The following is a 15,113-nucleotide window of genomic DNA, read 5'->3' as shown; positions in this document are numbered from 1 at the left end:
TTTATCAAAAGCGTAGGGGAGTTATTAAACTAAAATGTCTTTCATGTCTCCTGCATCAGAAAGCTGTTCCTCCTGGTATTTGCATGAGCTGGATCATTTTAGGAGAAATGGACAGAAGCTGTTGGAACTGCAAATTCCAACTGAAAAAGAATTGTCTCTCTGCTACTAGGTGATTCTCAGTAAGTCTTTTGAAGTATAGGCAGGGCATATGAAGTCCCTAGTCATGAACTATGCAATATTTTTTTTCTTTTAAACAATTATCATAGTTGTAGTAAATTAAGTGTTGCCTAGCATGGAAGAGAGAACTTTCATTTGTTAAACGTGCCAAATTATTTCAGCCAAAAAAAGTGGGGAGTGAAAGTGTGAAATCTGAAACATATTGAGGTTTCCATTTAAGAATGAAGATGGTCTAATTTTTTGATGTTTCTGAAATCACACATTTTTAAATACTCCTGATTTATAATAGGTGAACTAAAACATCCTTTAGGATGTACACACTTTGCTTTATATTAAGAACATAACAAGCATTGATATCCAGTTTTGGAAATTCATTAATTTAATATTATTTTAAGCTGCAATCCATGCACTGAGTTTTATTTTGTTACACTGTTGCTTGCTTTTAAGTTAGTCTGTTTTAATTCTCAGAAAGTTCAAAAATGTTGCAGGTGTTTGAAGGTGGGAAAAGAATATATAGGAATAATCCAGGTGAATGTTAGTTCCCAGAGGGGCTGTGGAGTCTCCTTGCTTGGAGAGACTTAAAGCCTGATTAGACATGGCCCTGAGCAACCTACTGTGGCTGACCTTGCTCTAAGCAGGGGGTTGGAGTAGGTGACATCTTGCGCTGGCACCTTCCTGCCTTGGCTGCTGTGTGGTTCTGTTTCACTGGATCTCTTGGGAGGCACAGGGATGTAATTGTATGTAATTTTTTCATCTGATCCTTAGTCTTTGACATACATACTTTAGGAAGGTCTTAAGAGTGGTTAAACTCTGTGTTTCATGTCTTATCTTTGCTTCTCACTGCATTCTTGGGGTTAAGCTGCATACTAACTGTGCCTGCAGCCCTAAGTGCGTGAGCAGCATCAGTGACAGTAACCGAGTTACTGCTAGAGACATGGAACTAACAAATTGAAGAGGCTTTTATAGTACATTATATCTATTAATGACAAAGTTAGAAGTTACAGTATATTAATGTAATTTCATTCATACACTGTGTGTTCCAGGAATCCTAAAATAGGCTTTTCAAAGTCCTGTTTAGTTAAAGAATTTTGTAATCCTAAAAGTACATTTTTAAAAAAATTAATCCACTAGTAAGGATTTTCTCCCTTTTCTATTAAAAAATTGGCATTTCTTAGCTTTAGTGGCTTTATTCTGAAATTCGCTTAAATCCCTGAGATATCTGTATCATGTAGGTCCTTTTTCTGAAGAAATCCTACCTGGTGCATGGGTATGGTTTATTGAGTTTAAGGACTGACTAGTTCAGATATCGTCATGTATTTTGACCAAGAAGGAGTGAAATCTTTCCTTGTAGGTCTTGGCTTAATTATTCTAGTAATTTGATGGCAGCTAACTTACTAAATGGATGTAAATTGAAACATGAAAGCTGAAGATGAAAAGTATTGTGTAGATAAATCTTACTCTTAAGAGCTGGCTTCATGAAAATACCAGACACTTTCAAGGATCTTCAAATATTAGTGTGGTAGAGCTTTATGATTTACATTTTCCTTTAACTGCTTGTTTTTCGATTTCTTCTCTAGTGTCACAAATAATTAAGAGAGTGTGACCTGTGTTATATTGGTCTGATCAACCACCTCAGATGTAAGCAGTAATACCAGTTCAGTTTAGAATTTGTCTTATAGCTATTTCAGTAGATTAAGAAAGACTATTAAAAAAAAAAACAAAAAACAACAAACAACAAATGTATATGCTGTCTGAGTTAAGATGGCTTTGTATGCTACACATTTCTTCTTCAGAAGTGAAATTACAGATGTAAGCCCCGTCTTCCTTTCTGCTTGTGGTAGAGTACCAACCTTTTTCAGATAATAGTAAAAAAACCCCTCTTTCTACCCTTTTTGTGGAATAAAAGAGCACATGAATTTACTTAACACTTTGAAAATGATGGGAGTAATAATGTGAATCTAAAATTCAAATGTTGAGCACCCCCATAACTTCTACAGGTGAATAATTTCTGGGTAGATTTTCCTGTGCTGACACAAACTGCAGCTTTTTTAAATGCTCAGGTTCTGAGTAGTGCCTTTCTCATTTTTCCACCTTACATACAGTCTCATGAATAATTATTTTTGCATTTTTTAAACAGCAGGTAAATTCCCAGACTTTGCAGGAGAGGGAAACTAAATGTGGTTTTCTTAATGCATGTGCTATAGTAGTGGGTTGTGACAGATTTAATTACATCAAGCTCTAGAGTGATTCCAGTTAATTACTTTCTGGAATTTGCTTTTTGGAGTACCTCTCTGAAAGGGGTTCTGAGCCATTCATGACCAACTCTTAACAGAAGGTCGATGATTATCACATGTAAACATGAGACAATTAAGCAAATACACCTTCTGTGTCACTTTATTTTTAATGGAAATCTTTATGAGAATAAAATAATTTACATACTTCAAAGTGTACTACAGGCTCTCAAAAATCCTTTTCCTTATTCAGAAATAGTATGTCTTGCATCAGTTGTTTTGCATATTTTATCTGATAACTCTTCTAAAAGGAAGAACAATTTTTTTCTATGTTCCTGGCTAGTAGGGAAGAGGTATATTAAACCTTCTAAAAATTGTTTCTGTGCTCTCAATGTTTTACAATGATGAGATATGATTATACTTTAAAAAGCATTTATGATAACTTGAATATAGAGCTTGCAGACAATGCACTTAGAAAGCATAATGTATTAATTATTAACTAATTTATATTCTGTTAATCTCATGCCAAATAAAAAAAATCCAAATATAATTACTTACTTCAATACAACTCACCAGCATGTTATAGTCTTGAATTACAACAATTTCTATTGATATTAGACCTGAATCACCTTTTAAGAATGCTATACAACATTAGAAAAGCTGGGCAATTTTTCTTAATCACCAAACATCCACATATCCTGTTAACTCCTAATGAATTACAGAGGATAAAAGTGATTAGTAGCAATAGTACAGTGCTTCCAGAGAGTTCCATAAAACTTTGAGAACTAACACAGCCTATTGAAATGTAAATCCAGAATAGCAAGTATTATTATAATATATACAGTTAAAATGGTTCCTATTTGCTGTTTTCATGAAACAATATTTATTGTCTAGACAAGGGGCATGAAACTCATTTTCACTGGTGGCCACCTCAGCCTCACGGTTGCCTTGAAAGGGCCAAATGTAATTTTAAGACAGTGTAAGTGTAGAAGTACCTGCATTTATACAGTCGTAAAATTATGCATCCATATGCAAATGCATCCATCATGCTTATTATATATTTTACTGGCTTAACAGGTAGCAGAATGCTTTTCTGAAACTCTTTTCTTCAATAGCAATGTAAAATAATTGAGTTCTCAACCTGTTTTGACAAAGCACCAAAAATTTGGTTGAATTAAGAATAAAAATATGAATCAGCTGTCTAAAGAGAACCTTAGCAATCCTGGTTCAGGTTTCTTTGACTAAATGAAGAGAAGTAGCATCTTTCATAGTATATCTATTGTGGATGTGAAAAATTCAACTGGTATTTCAAAACTAGTACTCTTTCCAGTTTAGAGCTCTCTAAACATAATTTCTCTTCATTCAAAACTATGAAGGTCTCATTAAGTTTCAATGTGATATGGTCTTAGATTCAAAATCTGTGGTAGTCACTATCTGGCTTTACCTGTCTCAAATACTGTTTTTCTTTGTGGCAGCCATATGGAATGGATTTGCCAAGATTTGCCAAACAGATTTGCCAAGTGCAAGTGTTGGCAAAAGCATAAGCATATCTAATGAAAACAAAAATAGGTATTTAAAGATAAGCATAATACAATAACTGAAATGTAATAGGAAGAAGCGAACAGGGCAATAAGAGAGCAGCCATACCCTCTTGTAAATCACCACGAGGTGGCTCTGGAGGTGTAGTGTGGTTCACAGAGCAGAAGACCTGTTCCGCAAGGTCTCGATTTAAAAAGCTGAAAGGCAAGGAAGACAAAACTGTTTTGGTGAACGTTAAAAGAAACCAAGGCCTTTGCTGTAAGGCAGTGATCTGCGAAAGATCAATTTGTGAAATGTTGACATTTATTTTTCAGCTTTTATGGATTCCAGGATACTATGTAACACCATTACATGCATATGCAGAAACCTAAGCTTATTTTTAGATAACAAATTGATTGTCTAGAAATGTGTTCAAAAGGACACATAAGATGCTGGCACAGGAACTCCATCTGATCTTCAGCTGATATTATGGTTGAACATACAGGTGCTCCAATTATTATATTAATCAACTAAGCAGAAAATGTGATGTTGTATAGTTTCATAGGTATTTAGAGGTATTGCATACACTGCAATATGTTTGTGTAAACATGGTGTACCACATAAAGATAGATGGGGGCAGGCTCATGACTGTTTGCCTTGATGAAGAGAAGATAGTCAGAAGAGACCAGCTGACTGAAATGGTGTGAGGGAGGTACATGAATGTGTGTAACTTCCAGTTATATTTACATATCTTACCCTAGGTTCAGTTTGCAACAGCATACTTAGCTTTTCTCTTAGATAAGAATAAGGAGTAGAAAAAGAATATAAAACACAGTCACTCAGACCCGTTCTAAGAACATGAAGGGGTAGCAGTATTAAATTGAGTAGTTCAACCTTCAAAAATGACTCAGCCTGTGCGCCAAATTGTGGTGCTCATCTGTGTAAGAAAGGTATTTGTTCATAAAATACAGCAGGGAAGTGTGCTTGGATATCATTTAGGTAGATGTGAAAGGCTTTTAAGTGTTTCTGGGGCTGAAATCCAGGACTGGAAAATGACTGACTGCACTTTAGGTTGTCTGTCTGAAAGTGCTCTTAGCTGTCTCGGAGACTTTATTTCTCTTTTGCTCAATAGAAAGAAGTTGCCTGCTGTCAAATTTGGGATGTTCCAGTATTCCTTATTCTGCAAGATAAACTGCTGTACTGACAATACAATGTGAGTTAAAGGTAATTCAGGGTCAATACCAGTCATTCAAATACTATCATCTCACCTATTTTTACAGTAGGTTTCAGCTGGAGTCCTCCTGTCTATTAAATCTGTGAACATCTTAGACTGGTGTGTTGTAAACATTTGGCCAATTAGTGTCAGTTTGCTGCAGGTTCTCAAAGATAAATAAATTGTGCAGACATATTAACATAATCTTTCCAACTAAAATTCAAGTTTCTTGATTTTTTTTTTTTTTTTTTTAACCGGCAACAGCCAGTCCTTTATCATTTAAACACTTACTGATTTTGCTTAATTTTACTAAATACAAGTTCTCATTTGATTTAAAATTATTAAAAACATTCTTGACAGCTGAGTAAGGTAAAGAAGAAATAAATTTAAATCAAATTCTGCTGGATATGCAAAACCAGTGTGATATTCAACAGAAGTTTGAGTTTTGACACTTCTGAAATCAGCTCTGTTTCTTAAGATAGCACGTATTCTTTCACCTGCAATTTAACGTACTCTTTTTGAGAGGGATGCACCATGCAAAACTGGAAACAGATGAGAAGAATTAGAAGCCATTTTTAATGACTCTCTTTTTTTCCCAGAGCTTACAATATATCTAAACTACACCCACCCTCTGTCGCCTCCCGATAACTATTTTAAAATGTAAGTGGACTGACTGTAGTGCTTTGGAGAAAAAAAAAAGCTGCTAATGAGCCTTGGTGGATGGAATACAGTAATCAAAAGCAGTGAGAGCAAATGTACATTGCTGGTGTACCCTCATGCTGTGAGGCAAACATTTCCTTCAAACTATACCAGTCTGTGAGTTTCTTTCCTAGTGTGGAGATTATTTTTTATCCATTATGATTTCAAACTTGTGAATGGGAAGTTAAGAGATTTTCACATTTTTTCCCCACTTTCTGCCCCCTTTATGGCTGAAGAACCAGCCCTAAGGATTTATATAAGCTCCTCCTTTGGTCTTCAGCCATGAAGCACCCACTGTCTTTGGCCCATATGCTGGAAATAAAAAGTGGTAGAAACCTCCTGTGTATCCAGGTGTACTTCTTGCAAAATCAAGTAAAGTTTTGGCTTAGAAAGTAAAGTCTGGAAAAGCAATTGGCAAATCAGTTCAGTTTATAAGCGTGAGGTTTTTTTTAATTTCAGATTCCTCTGTTACAGTAGAACTGCACCACTTTTACTTGACCTGTGTTTGTAGAGATCTCGAAATTCAAAACAAACTATTTCTAACCATTGCAATACAGCATGCTGAAAACTTTAATCTACACAACATGATGATGCAACCTGAATAAGTTACTAGAATACACACACATCTATGCATATATATATAATCTGCATGCTTGTATGTATACACATAGGCATGCAGATAAAAAATATAGTAATGCAAAAATAGAATCATAAAGGTAGTTCACAACAATCTAAATATAATTAAATCAGTGGTTTGTAAAAGGGATTTTTATTCTGTAGAGTTACATTTTATTACTTTAGCTGCAAGATAAACTGCCTTTTAAATCACAATGAAAAAGCTATTATTAAGTAGAATAATAACGTCCATGCAATTTTTAAAATGTTTATTCCCATGGCTAACAGCATTCTGTGTGTGCTGAGTTCAGCACTAAAAGTATTTAACCTAAACAATCTGAGAAGCTATAAGTATACAATATAAAGTACAAGAAATTCATTACAAAAAAAAAAAACCAAAACAACAAACACACAAAAAAAACCTCAACACCTCCTCCCCCAAAAAACCAAAACCACAAACAAAAAACAAAAAACAAAATAAAAAACCACAAACAAACCCCAAGTTACTACTATGTGCTAAGCTATCGTAATATATCCTTATGAAAAACAAAACGAAAATAAGCAGTATAGTCTGTTATACAATCATATTTTCTGTCTTAGATCCACTTAAAATGAAAAAGCACTAAATACTACTGCCCTAATTGTAAGCACATCAGAACACATATTGCTCTAAACTGTAGGACTGTATTTCTACACTATTTTTTAAAGGTTAACATTGTTCATTATTTTGGATCTTGCCTTTTTTGTAAAATATAAATTGGAAAGTACAGAGGGGTACTTGAGCAATGTGAAGTTGGCTTGTGACAAATCTGCAAAGGCTGAATATGTGAACTTTAGCCCTATCTTCTCGTCATGCTCATAACCAAAAAACTGTGACACCAATTTTATGGTAGTGGAGTGGTTTCCAACACATGATTGAACCCCTATGCAGTCCGTTTTTTTTGCTGAATTAGGGCAAGTTGAGAGTAGGAGTTTTAAACCACTGGATAGCATAAAGCAATAATGGCATCCCTCTAGCTACCAAGTCAGAGGGTATAACTTCTTAAAAGGGTAAGTATAAGTCGTAACTACATGCCAGCGAAGAGATATTCAAGATGCAATGTTACTGTTGTCCTAGTTACAGTGACATCATACCAAGGTTTAAGTTACCTGGCTTGCCATTTTGTAGGATTTAGTGACCTGCAGGAAAGGATACAGACTGGGAGGAGTATCTGTGCAAGAGCTACCCCAAGGACTATGCATAGAAACACTTTTCCCCTGGCCAGCAAAGTTCAATGTTAGGATGAGAATTGGAGAAAACTTGCTTGCTGTGGCAGGGGAAGTAGTAACCACCTTGGATGGAGGGTCTAGGCAAGTGGGAGATGTAATATGTTAAATGACTGTTTAAATGTTTAAAGATAAATTAAAACAGTGGGAACCTGTCTGTCAAAGCTCCTTGAGCATCCTGAGATGGTCCCTGTGTGTTTGAGCTTGGTCTTTTGTTCCACTTGCCTCCTACCAGAGCTATGTATTGCCTCAGTGAAGGTTTCAGTTCCAGGAAAAAACAAACTACTAGTGCAATAATAAACTCAGTAGTTTTCTGAAAGGAATTTTGATCAATTTATTATTTGGAGGTGATGTTCATCTCACCATCTCAACAAGGTTTTTTAAACCCATCTCATTAGAAGGACACATACTGCTTTTAGAGGTTAATTATTGGAACTACGTTTCATAAAATAATGTGTATCATGCTGAATAGTTGTTGCATTATTAAATACAATAATTAGGGAAAATCAACAATCTCCACTAGTAATAAACTTCTAATAGGTTTTCTCTTCTTATACCGATAGTTATTTAAAGCAGAGTCAAAGTGCAGTTACTACCATCTTTCTTGAGTGTTGTAAATGAAAATAGCATGCTTCTTGAATGTGCATACAAAAGAATGGTAGAACAATGCTGTTTGCTTTGTATTTATTTGTTTTTTCATTTACAAATAAATAATTATGGTATTCAAGTCAACTGGGTCTACCTGTCTGTCAGTGATTTTGAACAAAAAGTTATCTATCTTTAATAAGTTGGTTTGGTTATAGCAAACTTGAAGTGTTGGACTGGCATCTTCATTATTTCATCCTGATTTTCTACTGTTTTCCCTCTTTCCAAATGTTTTCCTGAGTGAAATTCTGTACTGCAAGGCTACTACTCCATACACCATGATTCAGTGTGCGATATTATCATCTGACTTTTCCTTCATTAGAATGTATGTTCCAGTGCTCCTTCTACCCAGCTCTCTGCCTGTCACTTCTCCTTATTTAAATATTCTTGGAAGATACTTAGATTTTCTCCACTTCTCAGGAAAAAAAAAAAAAAATCAAAAAATACAGTGTGCTGGCTGAATTTGTATTTTGCAGAAAAATTGAATATAGAACATTGTTTTCCAGCATGCAAGACTAACATAAAAGCCCAGTTACTCATAGGGGTAGGAAGAAACAAAAGTATAAAATTGGTTAGCCTTGTGAACATAGTAAAAGCAAACTCAGTCCATAGCTGGCTTCAGTGCCTCCTTTCCCTGCTCCAAAACAACCCCACCTTTTCAGCAACAATTCTCTTTCTTGTATTGAAAGAATGCTTCAGCCCACAGATCTGAGAGTAGGATGTGTCAGCTTGTTGTCACACAATTACACTGCTTTGTGTGAACTCTAGTAGTGCAACAATGTAAGCTGAACTGATGCTGTGCTGTTTTAGAGATAATAATCTAAAAAGAGAAGTTCTTAAAGATGCTACCTGTACATATACATATATTTATGTATGCATATATATGTATGTTTGCACATCTTTTCAACTAACTACTAGAAAATTTCCTATAGGAACACTATGGGTAGAAGGATCAAAAGCTTGGGTCAGGCAAGGCGTTTCCAAGACCCTTCTGAAGGCATACACATGTTAGGCTGAATGGAGAAAATATTTAGCCAACAGCACATGAAAAATGCAAAAGACAAAGAAATACTCAAGTTCTACAGAAACAAAAGGGTACAGGAATTTAGTGTAGTACTGTGCAAAGACACCATCACTGGTCCTTGTTCCTGTGGGTATTATCAAGTAGGAGATACTTTCTCTTTAGCACATGCTTTAAAGGGAAGGCAAGTAGTGGCAGGAAGAAAAGACTGGGGACGTTTTGTATACTCTGAGCAAGTAGTCATGGTATCACTATATGGCGGTGGGGAAGGAAAAATGTGGAATAATGCGAAGTAGTAATATAAAAAGTGTCATGAAGATGTGGGGTACAAAGAATTACTAAAAAAGAGAACTACATCATTTTCTGAGTTCTTGTTCTGCTGTGCCTGTGTTTTTAACAAGCTATGCATTACTTTGGATATTCTGTTTCTTTTTGCTTACTTTCCCTTCTGCACTAGCTTTTCTGTAAAAGTATTGCTGTTATTCCTCTTTAGTTTTGCATAAGTTCATGATGAACCTCAGTAGCTTGTGTTGTTATCCTATGTTGAGACACTATGTCATGCATATGGACTGTTACATTCCTGCACATGTACTCATGCATATGTCATGTGTAAGGACTTCACTCCTCTTAGGGCATATACAGAAGCAGACTACTCTGTACTAGAATAACTGTCAGGGTATTCTGTGATGGGACCATATGTGCGTTTCTTATTTAACTTTCAAAAGTTAAGTGATAGAGGAGCCTAATTTTAAAAGACTTTCATTTCACTTCAGTATGGTATAATAGGCAATGAGATTAAATGCTGCATAAGGTGTCATGCTTTCTGGCACTCTCTAGCCTGTAGCTGAGATTTACAGCTTTAGGATGTGGTGAGTCTTTTCTCATGAGCCATTTCTTGGGTTGTTCAGGGGAATGCCTCAAACTCAGTAAAGCCCCCCCCTGCTTGATTCTGGTGCTGTCTGCCATCCCCATTAGAAAGTCACATGCAGGAATGATTGTCATTTTCTCTGCCAGTGAAAGGAAAGTTCTCCCATCAAAACCAACTTTGGTTCAACTGGTTGTGTATATGTTTTGTTACATACAATTTGTTCTGTATAATTTTCTGTTTAAACAGACCTAGTTACTTGGACCTTTCATCATATAGATCTGAACATCAAATCAGTTTGTAAAGCTCAACTGTGTTTATTAATAATTCACAAATGGATGGAGAGTTGCCTTTAGTTTTCATCTGTGAAAATACTAACACACAGAGTTCACTGGTCTCGCTCTAGAACTTAAAATGTAAATCAGCTCAAATCAATTACCTGCTGAATATTGCAACATGAAGAAAAGCTTTTTGAGCTAGATGTGGGAAATTGAATGCTGTGATTTTATACAGGATCCATGCCAAGGTCCCTGCTGAGATGGGGTGAATTTTCTGGCAATCAGTAAGGAAAAAGAGGGAAAGCCGATTATTTTTATTGAATTTTACTGTTGCATTCATGTAGCTGAGAAAACTTCCACTCCTTCCCTTTGCTATAGCACTGTGGTGTCAAATGTTAGCTCATATACAGGTTTTGTTTTAAAATAAATGGAGATGGTTTTGTTAATCACGTCTTAAAAGAGTTTTCTTATCCCCTGATAATTTGGTTAAAACACGTTTGAGTTTATACAGAAGATTTTGGGAAAGTCAAACCTGTTACAAAAGGGACTTTTCCAAAATGGGCCTGAGTAGTTAAAAGAAGTTATTTATTGCAAATATTTTGTTGTTTCTTAACAGTAGTTAAAATAATTTGTTTACAATATTTGGTCACTTACACAAGGACAAGAAGAGTCTGAAAGTCTAATGGCCCATGGTGAAATGAGGGTTGCTGTTGGACATCTGGGGAAAGACCATGAATTCCAGCAGGTTCAAAGATGCATGTTTTCCACCCATATGAAACAAAGTCTGGATAGTTTAGCTAGTAATTAGAAAGAAGTTGGATGTGCTGAAAGTAAAGCTAGAAAGTGTAGTAGGTCAGTTGCCTCTTGAATGTACTTAAGTTTATGATCATTGGACACTTTCTTAAAAGTCAGCTGCAGCTGGCTTATGTTATGGTTCATGTAGATGGACCAGCAATAGCCAACCCACTGCTGTGCATAACTGGCAAAGTAATGTAGACATCCATTCTTGATGGCCAGCCAGGGTTTGCCAACAGATGACTCACAGATGTTGGTGTATGGGAAGCAGTACACTGACAGAGGCCAATGGTAGATGTGTTATAGTGCTGTATTGTACTACATTTATTGTGGGTGTAGAGACCAAAGAAATATACTTGTTTTCTGCTCAAGTCCATTTGCCTCCTTCACTTCATCTTTCCCCCATCCCCCCAAATTATGGCTAAGACTGCCGTAATTTCCAGCTCATGTGGGTGAAAATTTTGACCAGGATGGCATTATGCTTGATTGTACTTTTGTGTAAAGCATGAAGCCATAGCCTAAATATTTTGAAATAGATTTAAACATACTTTTATCCAGACCCTGGCTTACTCTGTGGTTTTGCTTTATATATTTATTTTTGGTCCCCTCCTCTTATCCTCCTTGAGTCTTTGCTGGCAGGGAGAGGGGAGTAGTTCATATGAAGCTGGCCTATGAAAGGCTAAAACTGAGAAGTTCTCACATTGAGGGTATTCAGTTCTCGAATTCTAACTGCAGCCAACATAAAACAAACATAAAGATATCAAAGATGGCATTTTTGCTTTTTGAATACTTACATCACACCATATTATTCTTTGCACACCATTCCCTTTTTCATATATTTCATTTGACACTCTTTACTATGAAGAAATCTAATAATCTATATTTCACAATGAATTCTATTTAAAGCCATGGTTTAAATTCAATTTAGATTTTCATATTCTCATTGGAGATATCCACCAAAAGCTCTAAGAACCCATGGAAACTCTTCAGATTTGTGAGGCTGAGTATTATATTTACTGTCCAGAGAAGAAGCCTACATTCCCACACTCTTTTGCTGTTCTTCAATGTGCTCTCAGACAGAAGTGTTTATTGATATTCAGTGGAAAAGTAGGAAATTAATGTGAGGAGAGAAACAATACAGGAGAGAATAAGAAATGAAGAAACAAGAAATTGAGAGGAGATGAGCTGTATGTTTTAATAACAATTTTGTAGTGTACAGGAAAAAAAAACCTGTAGAGAACTTGGTGATTGTTGTGTGCCTGACTTCTACTGATTTGGTTCTTTGACAGGCGAATTTTCTGGAATATTTAGAAGGGAGGATGGGAAGCAAAAACACTATTTTTTTTTTTTTTTTCTGCAGTGTTCCAAACCTCAGTCTGACTTGAAATCATGTCTTTTAAGTAGAATTAAATTTAAGATGAGCAAATACAGAAATAATAAATAACTGCCACTGCAGTTATTTGAATGATGATTCTGGAAAGGTTAGTCATGCTGCCCATGTAGTCAGTAGGAAGAGGGGAGCATTTCCAGGGGAAAACCACAGCAAATGTTCCGGGACTGTCAGGGGCACAGGAAAACAGGAATCTGTCATTACAAGGATGAATGGCAGAGGGGAACCTGTCCTGGACACAGGGAAAGGAGGGGATGAGGACTGGCTCACAGGAAGGTTGATGGGCTGAGAGTAGAGACTGAAAGTCATGTTGCCGCTGTGACAGGGGAATGGGACAGGTCAAGCTAGTGATCAGTGTGTCTTCTGGTGTTTCACTTGCCACCAGACTCTTTTGGGGCACTAGCAGTTTATTGCTCATTGTTGTTGAACAGGCGTTATGGTAATATTAAACCTTCTGAATATATGGAGAGGGGAACTTCAAGCAGCTGTTGGCATTTTGATGGCTATTTTACTCTTCAGGCAGGAGCATTTCACCATACAGCTCACAGTCCTAGTGTCTCATTATGTGCCCTGGCTCTATTGCTCAAAGACTTGGGCTAACACTGTTCTTTTATGGCCTGTGGTTTGCTTTGAAAGCAACATAGGAGTCTGGTTGTGAAAGGAAGCCTAGTTTGCTATCGTAGATCACTGAGGCTGGATGACCAGTGTATAAAGCACTGGTGTGCTTTGTTCATAATGCCAGTGCAACCATTGAAAGACCAGAACTGGAACAGAGGTTATATTTGCTTTTTCCCAAAATAAATGGGCATGTTTGTGATGACAGCGGTTGTACTCTGCATTAGCAATGAAGCTTCTCAGTGGTGAGAAAACATGTTCTTTGCTTAGCCTGATTATCAGCTGTAGGATTCGGCTCTCCAGCTTGATCAATGTAGATAGACAGCTGTGTTGCTGTGGGATTTGTCTGATACTTATGAGGCTGGAAATTTCTGTATACTCAGGATCATTTAGAAAGTTATCAGCTTGTTTTGTTCTGAATGTTCAGAGCTACTGGGGAGTGAAAGTTCATTGTGTAGGTGAGATGGGCTGAAACGCATTACCAAGACCTAAACCCTGTTGTTTCATTAAAAAAAAAACCAAAAACAAAACAAAAAATAAAACAAAAGAAAACAAAATCAGTTTGCTTTGTTTGATTGTGTGATATTTGTTTGTTTTTTTGTTTATTTTTTTCTGTTTAGATTAGAGCTTTCAGAACTCAGTTTGACAAGGTTACTACTTGGTGCTGGAACATATAGTGAGCATTGACAATACGTCTATGATCTTAAAGCAGTTTTGTCTTATGCTTCTGGTCAAGTCCTTCAGTTAGGACAAGTGATCAAAGCAAGATATATTTGTAATCAGTACCTTTCAGTCAGCACAAAAAAAAAAAAAAAACAAAACAAAACCAAGAAAAAGCAAACACCAAACAAACCAAAACAAAGGGAAAAAACATAACTAGTAGACATGACCCCTTAAAGTGTTATGGCTAGATAAGGTTTTTGAGGTTTAGCAATCTATGCTATGCATTTGGGGTTGAGCAAGCAGAAAAGAATGCAATCTCTGAGAACAGTAAAATCTTAGAGGAATATTACTGCAATTTTTCCATGAAATCAAAATGACAGTGGGATAATTGTGAGAGTAGTATGATATAATTTTGAAAACAAAGTCTTTCACAATTGTCTAGTATGATAATAAAGATATGTAATATGCTAATGTTGTGAATTGGACTGTGTGTAGGTTGCATGATCAGAGATATCTAATCTGTAAGATATTGGTTAGGTTGAGCTTATACAGATGACTAGAATTTTGATAAGGTAGTTCTAGGACAGCTCAATGTGGAATTGAGTTAGGTTAATGCTTGCTTTGATGAAATGTCTCATGATACAGCTACACAAATAGCATAAATGAAAACAAGGCATATTTGAAAAATGTTTTGGGAAAATTTTACCCAAGATGATATCCGACACATTTATAAGTCACCTTGTCTTATCAAGCCAAGGATTTTCTGAAAAAAAAAATAAAAGCATCACTCTATGGAAATGTGTTTTTATTTGTAATAAAGGATTAAATTTGCCTATTAATTTCTTCTTAAGCAAATTTAAAACTGTCAGGGACAGATTAAACTCTGCCCACCAATATAAGCTTCCAAAAAGTAAGTTATTAATGTGATCTTATTTAAATCCAATCTAACCTAATGGTCAGTGTGGGAAATGTACTTTAATTGATCACAGCAATGACAGAGAATAGTCTTTTAGTGTATCCTAACCTGCTCATAGTAAGGTGGACGCACATTATGATATCCTCCAAATTTTTTTTTTTCTTTTCCAGGGCAGCATCTAAAGCACTATAATTATCAATTTAAAC

This window comes from Nesoenas mayeri, assembly GCF_963082525.1.
Source record: "Nesoenas mayeri genome assembly, chromosome: 1".
Classification (NCBI taxonomy): domain Eukaryota; kingdom Metazoa; phylum Chordata; class Aves; order Columbiformes; family Columbidae; genus Nesoenas; species Nesoenas mayeri.
Note: the sequence above shows the minus strand (reverse complement) of the source record.